The sequence below is a fragment of the Strigops habroptila genome, chromosome 20, assembly GCF_004027225.2.
Source record: "Strigops habroptila isolate Jane chromosome 20, bStrHab1.2.pri, whole genome shotgun sequence".
Classification (NCBI taxonomy): domain Eukaryota; kingdom Metazoa; phylum Chordata; class Aves; order Psittaciformes; family Psittacidae; genus Strigops; species Strigops habroptila.
This window is the reverse complement of record NC_044296.2, coordinates 4,881,226-4,893,561: the sequence shown is the minus strand read 5'-3', so window position 1 is coordinate 4,893,561 and position 12,336 is coordinate 4,881,226. Positions and strand designations below refer to the sequence as shown.

The 12,336-nt window shown below is 48.1% G+C and overlaps 1 long non-coding RNA gene across 2 annotated transcripts in view; it reads left to right on the top strand.

Annotated features, from left to right (window-relative positions):
• The window catches only part of LOC115618280, a 28,284-nt gene extending 17,973 nt beyond the window's left edge, over positions 1–10,311 (top strand). For both annotated transcript variants that reach the window (XR_003994776.1, XR_003994775.1), the window contains 3 exons: positions 5,279–5,483; positions 6,462–6,648; positions 7,290–10,311. This is a non-coding gene — a long non-coding RNA (uncharacterized LOC115618280). The remainder of the gene's footprint in view (positions 1–5,278; positions 5,484–6,461; positions 6,649–7,289) is intronic.
• The last annotated feature ends 2,025 nt before the right edge of the window (positions 10,312–12,336 follow it).

Sequence of the window (12,336 nt, the reverse complement as noted above, 5' to 3'; positions counted from 1 at the left end):
CTAAGCCTTAAAGTATTTAGCAAAGTGCATAAACTGGAAATCAATGTGGCAGGAGGTAACCACGCTGCCTGCTCGAAGGAAACAGTCTGAGCTTTGCTAGAAATGAGCACTCTATAGATTTTTGCTATTTAATTCTGCTGAAGGCAAGATCCTCCTTCCCTTTCCTCCTCCCATCAGAGACAATGTGTTCCAGCCACTGGGCTCTCTATGCCTTGCACAAATATTTATCTGTGCGGCGCCTGCCACTCCAGTAATGAGCTGCTTTTCCACCACAATCGTGGCACCTGGTGGGGTTTTGGGGCTGGGAGTAGCTGGGAGACTGGGAGGTGCTTGGGAATCTCAGCAGGAAAAAGAAGAGAGTGGATTTCAGAGGCGAGATCTGCTTTCGAGCTTGGATAAACATGTTGAGGTTCTTCTCTCTTTGGCAGAGCTTTGTTCCGCCGCAGACACCTGAACTTGGCAGAAGACCTGGGCTCTCTCTGCCTGCTCCAGGCACCTGCACTCACATGCGTTTTACATTCAGCCTCTTCCCAACACCTGCATTCATGCACACGGAGTGTGTGCGTGGCTGGGTGTTTGTGCCATGGCCCACCACTGCACTGTGACACGAGCGCGGTCCTGCCTAACCCCATCCTCTCTGCTGGACAACAGGGGACCAGGGGCTGCCTCAGCTGGGCATTGGAGCACCCGCTTCCGTGTAAGCACCTGCAGCCACCTCAGGTCAGCAAACACTCCGCAGGGTTTAGGTACCCAACTGAACCAGGGCCGGAATGAGATCTTAGGGCACAACTCCGAGCAAAGAGGTTGCGTTTTCTGCTAGCTGAAATCAATGGGAATTGTCTCTGTTAAGTTCCTGAGGAGGACCCAAAGCACAGAGGAGATGAAAAGCAGGTGATCAGGTTGATGTAGACATTCTATATAGGCAGGGCCTTCCCTCCAAGACTGTGCTGAGAGTTGTCTGGCCTCAAAGTGGGTCATTGTTTAAAGGCTTTTTAAAACTGAGTGAGTTTAGAACAAATGTGAGGGTCCTGGTGGGAGGAGTAAAACAAGGCACATGCACCTCACCTGAAAATAAGTAGGAGTGGGGCTCCAAATTCCTTGGTAAATCCTAGTAAAATGATCTGTCTTTAGATGCCAAACTATCTTTGTAAATCACGTCCTTAGGAAAAGAGATGCTGGGATAGATAGTGAATAAAATTTCCAAAATTTAAGCCTAGAGACAAAACAGACAAAGAAAAGTTAAATAGCTAAGGAACAGTTAATACAATACTCAGTCTTGCTGTTTGTGCTTGAGTATCCTAAGGCTGCCCAGGCTATCCAAGGTGTTCAGCTTTGAAAATCCTAGTTCACTGTTGCCAGATGAGCACTGTCCTGGCTCCGCGTGCACAGAAAGCACCCAACTCGTGCCTTAAAAGAAGCTCAGTCCTGAACTTACAGGTTTGACCCTGCACCAGGGAAAAAGCCCTTCCTGCCAGGTTTTGTTTGACTCAGCAGAGCCTGGAGCACGCTACTAGCTCAGCTCCTGCTATACTACTTGCACGAATAGGGCTATTCACGTGTTCCAATCAGAACACGCTCACACCCTGACTCCAGGAGCCCTTATTTACAGAGAGCAGATGGCTCCTGCGAGGTTTGATTGGGAGATACGGCCCTTTCCTAGTGGATAATGAGTGTGGAGTTCTTAGTTTTAGCCTGTTTACAAACAGACCGTGCCGCTGCATGTGTAGAAGCGCAGCGAAGCGTCAGTGCCGCGACTTTGCCTCCAGCAGCCTCTGAGCGGGAAGAGGAGGCTCTGACCCACGCCAGGATTTCCAGCTGGGTGGGTTTTGTTTGCATCGGGGCTTGTTTGCTTTTCAAGTGCATGTTTGCAGCCGTGTGGAATCTTGCATTCATTCAAGTCCCCAGTTCCAGCCCCGCCGTGAGCACGGGGAGCAGCCCGGCTGCCTGAGGCTCTCACCTCTCTGTTTGTTCAGCGCTTAACACAGGCTGTGGCTCAGGCCTGGGGGGTTTGTGAAGTGCATAGAATAGACATTTCATGGTACAGTGGGGGGCTCTGCACGTGAGTGCATGGATGTGCAGAGAGGTGGCAAAGCCTTGCGTGTCCTACTCAGCATCCCACTTCAGGCCAGGGGTTGGAACTGGATGATCTCTAAGGCTCTTTCCAACCCAAACCACTCTGTGATTCTATGACAGAGGGGAGACTTTTGCCTTTTGTTTTAATTTAATGTGAAGAATGACTCTGAAATGTTCATCAAACAAACCCACAGCAACTCACACATCAGGCCCCACTCAAGGCAAATACTAACGCACTTGCAGAAACTTCAGCACTTACCTCCCACAGGACTCAAACACATGCCTGAAGTTAAACACTTGCCTGAACTGAGGATTAAAAGATGTCTCCATAATGTTATGCAGAGGTCTTCTTCTTCTCCTACATTACTTAAGGCTGTGCAGTCTTCCCAAGTCATGTTCGGAAACAGAACACCCCCCCGCCATGATTTTCCAAAGCATTTCATGTTTTCGGGTGCCAAGCAGGATGTATTCCCATTAGTCCTGATTTTCAGGGACCTCTAAGCACCTGCTTAGACAAATAGAAGGTATCCAAAATTGCTAACTTGTTTTGAAGATCTAGAGCCACGATGAACAGTCCACCTACAAGATGCCAGCATGGATTGAAGCCCCCCAGATCAGCAGGAATAGTCAGTACCTGCTACTGTAAGCTGACAACACACCCTGCCGTTAAAGCAGAAAGGAGAGTTTCTCTTTAGAAGAAGGAGAATATTGCCCAGTTCCCAGAGAGAACAACTGCAAATCTTTTCAGTTCGACTCCTGCAGTTCTGAAGGTTGTGGTCTGGAATTCTGGGGTCTAATCAAACATCCCATTGCTTCGTGGTGCCAGTTGAATGTAAGTGGAGAAATCAATGACATGAAACAACAACAAACTTCACTTAGGCCCTTCCAGTCGGTTGAGATGTCACCGTGTGGAAGGCAAAGGCTCCAGAGCTTTGCAGGCTGCAGACCTCGCACTGCATTTCACAAAGGGGATCTCTCCTGGGTGAGGAGAGCACAGGACAGCTCAGATGAGCCTCCTCTGCACCCAGAAAGCACCGGCAGGGTCCTGTGTGTTTAACGTGCTGATCAGTTCTCACCCACGGTGTTTAGATCTGCTCTAAAGCACAGGGACAGGAGGGAAGTGCCCTGATCCCATCGCCAGGTGCTGCTTTCCAGACCCCAATGTGATAAGGGAGCAGGAAAGCTGCAGCGGCTCCAAACACTGCCTGGCTGCTGTGCCAGGAGCTGGGGATGGGAACAGGGACATGCTGGGAAGGAGAGGACAAGGCCTGGCTGTGCTGTGAAAGGCGGCTATAGCTCTCTGGTGTCTCCAGCTTGTCTTCAGTGTGCCCAAGGCACGGGGGTAGCTAAGAGCAGACCAACAAAAGAGAACACTTGGGTTGATTTTTGCAATCCTAATCTGAAGATCAAACCTATTCCTAAGTAATTGCACCTCAGATCCCTTTTCTGTGAAGATGGGCATTGTGATAGCCATTTCCCAGGGGTACCAGAAGACCAAATGAAGTGATATTCATAAAGCCCTGGAGTTCTAAGAGCACGTGGGACTAGAGAAAAGAAAGAGGTTATTATCTTGTCATGTTTGGCCCAGGAGGAAGATTATCCATCTGTCTTGCCAGACCTATTTATCATCTTATTTTCTCCTCCTTGATCTTTTATGATCTTTCTAATCCATGTAATTCAGCTGATGTTTTATTTTAGCACAGTTCTCACTACACGCTGATGAAGGTGTGTTTGGCAACAGAGGTACAGGCAGATTTCACACAACCTGACACGGTGTCACACAGGTAGGGAGAACAATAGATGCCAACTACTGGGTTCACAATAAATCAGCTGATTTCTTTTCCTCTAAAAGACAGCGATTCTATCTTTCTGCCAGCTTATCCGTGAGAGAATGGGTTGGAAGGAACTCCTTTTCCTGAATTGTGATAGAACAGGCTCCATCCTGTGTAACATACCTCAATAATGCATGGATGTTCTGCACTCTGACATGTGTGTTTGATACACACACACACAACCTGTATTGAAGTGGATGTAACGTGTGAAATAGGTGTCTGTGGTGGGAAGTACTGGGATGCCTCATTTTAATCATGCTGGACTCTAAGATGAATTCGAGGTGGACGATGTTTTTTCAAGCACTGCTTATGATTTGGCTGAACTGGCTCAGAGAAAACAATGAAGTTCAAGGGCTTCCAGTCCCTGACAGGGTTCAACAACCAAATCACAGCATGCTGGAGGCTTTTCTCAATACCAATGCATTCTCAATACCCTTGCATTTTTCCTTCTCACTTATAATCAAACATCACTTCCCCCCCCCCCCCCCCCCCCTTCTTGCTAGTGAATGCATTAGGGTCTAAACTTCATAATCTCTGGAGCTGCTTCCTGGAATAGATGCAAGCAGAGCACTTGGTTAGGGACAGCCAGGAGGCTGGGAGAGATGATTACCTCCAGGCAGTCTCAGTGGAACATCCCAGGGTTCCTACAGGCACAGCCTAATGCGGGACTTACAGTGCTGAACAGACTTCCATTATGGGGGCTGGCTCTGTTGATGCACATCCACACATAGAGAGCTCCTTGTTAAAATGCACACCAGTGGCTCCAAAATACAGCAGCTCAGCCAGGGTTCATTAACAGCCAAATCATCCCAAGGGACATTGTTTCAGAGAGGAAAGAATTTCATTTCTGTCAGGATTGGGGTTCAGTTGCATATAGGCTGGAGATTTTGCTAAGGATTGTGTTGGAAGTCTACTCAGGCGAGGGCTGGAGCTTGCTTGTGCTGCCATGTGCCATGCTGAAGGCTTTAGCAAAGGGTTAACTGGAGATATATGTGCAGCATCTACCACAGTGGGGCCCCAGCTTACATGGGGACATGTTAAAATAAAGTGGTAATAAAGAGGTGGCTTTAAAGCCCGTGTGTATGGCAAGAATCAGCAGCTGATGTGGGAAGTGCTCAGGTAGGTGTCATAGACTTCACCCTGCTGGTGGAGGATCTCTGCCCATGACAGCAAGCGTGCTTTGTTCTGCTCTCAATAGTCCCTTCCAAGCAGGCCCACCAGCAAAGACCTGTGATGGTGAAGGGCTGCTGTGATGAGGGAATCTTGGTCTGTTTTGATCAGCAGGTATTAAGCAAACAAAAGAATTATCCCTAATAGACACAAATGGGCTGCTGCACAGCTTGAGTGTCAACTTCCTCTTCCTTGATTACCAGGGAGGACGCACTGGAACACACAAGACATCTAATGGCTCAGCAATGCACTGCAAGTAAACGCCTAATTACCAGGTCTAAGAGGGGAAGGAATAAAAACCAACCGGGATGAAGCCATCAGTCGGCATAGCTTTGATTTCTTGTATGGAGTCTTGCATGAAACATCCTGGGAGCTCCCACCTCACACATATGCTGCTGCTTCTCAGGGGTAAGTCTGGTGCCTGTTCATTCACAGCTCAGCTCTATATTTAAAATCTACTCTCTCTAAAAGGGCTGTCTTTAAAAAAAAACAACCAACAAAACCAACAAAAACTGTTCAGCAAAAGGGACAAAATTGCTCCTCAACAAAGGGGCCTATCAAAAGCCTGTCAATAATGTGCCAAAGGCCAGAACCTGCCTTTCAAAGAGACTCTGCAGCCTCCATGTGTACTTTTGAGAGCAATTAAGGGACGTGAGCAACATGATGATTATCTCATGGGTGACATTTTCATTGGCTCTTTGGGAAAAGAGAGCGATGGGTTTGAGATGGCTGTGATCAATGTTCATCCCAGTCCTACAGAAACGGCAGGAGAACATGTGGTAGATGGGCCTGGAAAGCAAAATGCACAAGAGAAGGAAGGGGGGTGGTGGCGGTAGAGGAGACGATGAAGGTAGAAGGATTTTTAAATCCTACAAGGTGAAAGAAAGCTACAGTGAGAAGTAGGACAGATTCTGAGACATGAGAGTGGGAATGTCAGGAGGGCTGGTGGGTCTGCAGAAGCTGGGAAGGGCAGCAATAGGAGAGAAAAGGACTGCAGGGCTCCTGGTGGAGCAGTACAGGAAGAAAAGGGAAACAGCTCCCCCTGAGTGAAGAGAAAGTCCAGAGGCAGGAGCACAGAACACGTGGTGCTTGCACAGGGAGAAGTCTCTTGTAGGGCACATCACCATGCCTCTTCCTTCTCCCATCATGGATCCTGTGCCAGTGAGAGGCGCCATCCCAGACCGAGCCCGAGGTGTCATGCACCTTGTTACTTCATCAGGTCACAGCTGCACTCTGAGCCTAAGGAAGGAGGACCAAAACATCCCACATGGAGACTAAAGCAGAGACTTAGGACAGAAGTGCAATTATGATTACTCTGGTTTTTAACAGCGTATTCCCATCAGTGTTATCCATCTGTCCTTCCCTCGTCTCTTCTTCATGCTGCAGGTACCAACAAAAGCCCAGAGCTGGGAGCAGGCAGGAGCACACAGAGGTGGACTGCATCGGGTGGGATGTGAAGGCCATTTGGGTGCAGAGACATGACTACACATAAGAACCTCACTCCAGTGTGTGAGTCCCATCACCTGGCTGCTAATGCCCATGGGATACGAGGAGCCTGGCTTCTAACCCAGAGGTACAAACTGGCTCAGTGGGATGGATGCAGGAGAGCTCAGCACAGGCTGTGCTGCACAGGCAGGAGGGGCAGAGCAGGGCTCTGAATTGCCCCCTGACACGGGCACTGGTGCATGCACCAGGAGCAGTACAGAAGTGGTGCCAGACAGATATTGCAGTGCCCGGATGTTTTGGAGCTAGGCAAAATATTTCATACGCAAAAATGCAGATTTGGTTACACTATTCCCCCCCCCTTTGCTGAATTGCTTGTTTAGGAAAACAAACTTAATTTTAGCAGAAGAAAATGTTGCTCAATTTGCTATAAAACAATCTCCTTCCGGCTTGTCATTCTATGAAGGAGAATTAAAAATGTTAATGTTCAGCAAAAGCAAAATTCCTTCTTGAATATTTGGAAATCTCCCCCAAAAGACACCATTCCATTTCCAGCTCCTGCCTTTTCCTGTGCTGCAGGTATCAGCGTGTGCATACATCTCTGTGTGCATCTCCATCTCTACACAAGTGCATGCTCACATGCTGTGCAGTTTCAAGCAGATCCAGCAGCTTCTGCTCTGCATTCTTCAGGCTTGTCTCTTGATGAGGATCTTAATAATAAAACTAATGCTATGTTACTAGTTAAACATTGGGAATAACTCTCCATCATAGGAAACTCTGCTGAAGGCAGGAATCAACTGAGATCTTTTCTCTGGAGGAATCCCCGGGGTACCAGCAGGATGCATTTACTGAGCATTTCTCCAGTGAGCTGTGATGGGAAGAGCATGGAGCAACAAAGAAGGTAAAGTGCTTGAAAACAACTTGTATTTTTAGACCCCAGTCTCCCATAGAGAGCTTTGGAGATGCTTCTTATTTGCAAGCAGAAATAATGTTTGAGAAGAGACTGAGACTCCCGGGTTTTTTAAATTGTCCATAATACGTTTCTTTAGACCTATTTGCCATCCTGACAATTAATCTACCTCATGGCTGGAGGGTTTTTTATCCCTCAGAAGCAGTTTTTGTTAACACAAGCAGAGACAACATGAAGCAACAATCTCTCGAAGGATGCAGCCTGACAGCAATATTGCCATTGGACTGAAAACAACTCAGATATAGGCATAATCCTCAGAAAATTCATCTCCAGCCTCCCAACAGAGCCTGGTGAGAGCCCTTGAAGTGGTAATTAAAGTCTATTGAGTGGCAACTGCACCTGTTTAGAGAGGAGAGTGCAGGGAAGAGGTGCACAAAGGGAGATGAGCAGCACGGAGAGGGAGGCGGGGAAGGAGAGAAGTGGAAAGAAGAGAGCAGAAATAGTGTTTGTTGGAGAAGTCAAGCCAATAAGATGCGTGGTTCCTGTTCTTCCCTTTCCTTGCTTTCTGCACCCCTTCACACACGCAGCCGGCTCCTACCCCACTCTCACACCCACTGATGGAAACGCCAGGGGGTTTCCCCCAGCCAGCTCTTCTGGTGTAAATCAACAGAGTTCCACTCAAGTCCTTGTGGACTTCGAATCATTTACGCCAGCTGAAGATCTGGCCCAGTGACACTCATTAACAGCCACTGGGCTCCTCAGACGGGCAGCCGGGACATGCCAGTTCTTGTCTTTTTTCCCCTAGAAGAAAGCACATCCCTTTGTGTTGGCTTTGTCACCCCAGTGCGAATCCCACGGCACCTGGGAGGAGGAAATCAACGTGTCTGAGAGCAGAGCTCAGGCAGAAACCAAGGGCAATGGGAGGAAGTAGAGAGGTGCAATGCCGTGGTACCAGCAAGGCTGCTGGTTTTGTATCCATGGCTCCCCTGGATGTCCTGAGCCAGCATCTCCTCAAACACCCCCAGGATCTATGGGTGAAGCCATCAAAGTGGCCTTATTCATAAATAATCACAGAATCATGGAATAGTTTGGGTTGGAAAGGACATTAAAGCTCACCCCCTGCCACGAGCAGGGACACCTTCCACTAGACCAGGTTGCTCCAAGCCCCATCCAGCCTGGACTTGAACACTGCCAGGGTTGGGGCTTCAGTAGACCAGTGCTGACTTTGTGCTGCCAGAGAATTGCACATTGCTTTGCTGATGGCACAAACCAGCAGATGAAGTGGTAACACCATGCAGAAAGAAGGACACACAAAGTGGTAGAGGGAAATCCTCCAGTGTCTGAGCAGGAGAGTAACAGAAAGAGGACATTCTTTGGTATAGAAACCTGGCCTGCCCTAGCAACCCGAGAGCCAGGCACCAGCCCTGCATGGAGGTCTGGATGTATGAGCCAGGGAAATTGTCAGCCTGAGACCCATGGGCTGATAGCAGAAATCCTGGCTTCTGCTGCCATAATCCCAACTTCACCTCTGATGCCAGTAAACAGGGTTTGCTGCTGTTTGCCCTACTGAGCATCTCAGATGAGGCTATAAAAACTTAGTCAAAGACCCTAACGATAGCTTTTTCTTTGTAGAAGTAAATAACCATCCCTTACACTCTCCATGTGCACCCGCACTACTGAAGCCTACTCACTGAATTCCCTTTATCCAGCCTAAACCCAGCTTTGTCTTCTGTGGTACTACGCACTTGCAAAGGCACTACAGCGATAGAAGCAATCCCTTGTCACTGCAATTCTGTATGTGCCCCAGCAACCAACTGGGCTAAACTAGGACTCCTGGGGTGAGAAGAGAAGAGGGAAGAGGTTCATCCTGAGAGCACCCTGAGGCTGAGCCGAGCAAATGATTCAGGCAGAATAATTTAACTGGTGTTTGCAGATTGTTCTCCCTGTGAATCCCTGACCTCCAGACTCTGCAGGCTGCCTGGGGTGGGTGATGTGAACCCTGTTCCCCGATTGTCAGAGCCCACAACAGCTCTGGTGTAAATGTTGTTGCATCTGCTTTCTACAAATACTATTAGCAATGCCTCTCTAGCATGTCCCGAGAGCTGTGCCAGGAAATGCCTCCTTGTGAATGAAGATAGAAAGGAACATGCATTCAGCAAAAGCCAATTCCTTTGGCTGGTCCGGGTGGGATTTGCAATTAGTTTGGTATCTGATCCAACCATTTAGCTCCAGTTAACAGAGGCAGACAGATAGCCCTGGACAACAAGTCAACCTCCCAGTCAACTCCTGTCTTAGGGTGAGATGGATTTTTGCACTGACTGCAAAGGGAGCTTACATGACTCTAACACTGAGAGCATAAGTATTAATAGGCTGAAGTTACAGGAGAAGAATCATACCTAAAATACCTCCTAAATTCTAGCCTTGTGCATTAGAAAAATCATTGGGTAGATGGATACCATAATGCCTCACTTCTATCGTTTTGCTCCCCAAACACTCCTCTCTCATTTTCCCCTCTCAGCCCTCCTGTTCCTCTGCCTTTTTCTCTTCCCACCTTCCCCCTGATTGCCGAGCAGCTTTTTGACTTTGCCATCAATAAGTCTAAAGAGCATTTGAACCACTCTGCTCCCCCCTTCTCTCCTCCCTCCACTTCCAAGTCGGGCAAGCTCATCGATCAGAGGAGCTCAGGAAATATCTGGTGTTTTGTTGTCAGGATGATAATAACATTGCAGTTGTGAATGGGCTGCTGCAGGCCTGATCATGGACACCTGCAGGGTTTGTTTAATTGCATTTAATGACAAATCCCATACAGAGGAGCATTGCCAGAGAGATTTATTATCCGCCAAAGAGGCAAAGCACAACAGCTCAAAATATAATTTGCACTGAGCATTTTTCCCCCTGCCTCTTTTTAAACCGTTGCAATAAATAACCAATCGGGTAAAGTGGGCAGCACTGCTTGGAGAAGGAGGTGGGGGGCAGAGGACAGAGATTGAAACCAAAGGAAATAACAGCAATAAGGCTGCGCTGTTCTTTCTTCCATCCCTGTGGTCTGCTGTATAGGAAATAGTGTTTGTTTAATTTACAGCCTGGAAGTGCAGCTGGGGATCACTCTGGGATGTTCAGCCTCTTCTAACATAGCTGGAGGCTAAGCCCTTGAGTCCCCACTCTTCCTACCCAGGCTTTTTTCCCTTATGTTCTGTAGCTAAGTTTAGATCCTATCTATACAAACAATTACAAAGGAACTACAGCAGCCTCTCAGCACCACGGGGTTACAAGCAGCTGTAAGCTTCCAATGGCTGAAAACGATGGGACAAACTCAAAGTGGCAGATGCCATCCTGAAAAATACCACAGTGAGAAATACAGCCCTACGGAGACAGATCCTCTATGTGCAGTCTAGACAAGAGTCTCGCACACCCTGAGCCTGGGATGTGTGTCTTCTGCTAAATACATTGCTCCAACTGGTGTAGAACCAGCAAGAGGACCTCATCCCTTGCTCACCCTGAGCAGTTTCTTCTTCTGCCTTGACTGTGACGTGATTGTCCAGCAATAATCTGTGGCAATTCCTGGACCTGGTGTATCACTGTGCTGCGCAGTGCCAGAACAAGGACTGGGATGTGTTCCTGTCACCTGAAACTCCAGGTTAGCACTTCCCAAACCATCTTCTCTCCTTCTCAAGTTTATTCATCTTTACAATTCATTCTGTCTTCTAATGGCAGAATGTTGAATGGATCTGGGCAGCTTATTTCTAAACACTGTCTCACCCCCAAAACGTTTTCATTTGAGAACACTTTGCGCTAGGGCAGACGGGAAAATACACGATGGTTTAGAGGAAATTCCTTAGTTTAGGAAACCCAAGCCCAGGGCAGGCAGAGGCAGCTATCTGAGTAAAGTGTGAGCAAGGAGTGCGCACTCACTGCTGCGTTCAGGTTCAATTTTGCACTTGAAAGGGTAGTTTGGGGGTGACGACAACCTTGTGCAAGCAAATACCACCCTCTGCAGCGCTTGGGCTCTGTTCTGCTGTAGGTGGCAAGCAGCAGTTGGCGATGGCGTTGGACAAACAGGGTGCAGGGTAGCACCTGGAGCACAGCGTTATCTGATTTCCTGGACAATGGCAGTATCACTAATACCCCTGTCAAATAAGACCACCTGGACATCTCCTGGTATCAGCTCCAGCTATCACAAACACACTCGCTACCTCGGCCAGCGCAAAGCGCTGTTATCTCCCGAGCAGCACAAATCCCCAGACTGAAACAACCCATCTGGAGTTTGATTAAAGTGCCCATAGAAAGCACATATGTCAAAAAAGGCAACGAGAGGGAGAGGGAGGGAGGGCAGAGAGACTGCGCTGCTCCCTCGGAGCTGACGTGGGGCACAACCTCTGGCAGCAGCAGCAAACCTGCTCCTTTGGCTGAATGCTCTTTCTCCTTCTATGAAAGGAGCCTTTCACCGCAGCAGCTCCGCAGAGCCGAGGCTGCTGAAGGAGACTTTTGTTTCTTTCCTTTTGGTTTGAAGACAGGGAGGATGCTGCCCCTTGTCTGACTTCAGTGGCTGAGGTACATAAGGCTCGCTCAGACAATGGCAGTCGGAAGGAATAATGGAAGATCCTTTCCACGGATGTGAGGCAGCATTGTCCTTTCCCACCTTATTCATGCCATCTGCGAGGTATTAAGAGAGAAAAGCCGGGTAGTGGAGGCAAAGCTAAACCTGGCATGAAATAAAGATTGCTCATCAAAAATTCAGAGAAAAGGCAACTGCAGTGAGGTTTTGTTTTTCTTGCTTAAATCAGTCTCTCAGTGGGATTCCAGGAAACTCGGCACTATCATTATCTTCTTCTTTGCTGATTCCTTTTCTCCAGCATTCCCGAGCCTATATTACATTTGCTTATTTCAGTCAGGCCAAAATACAACTGA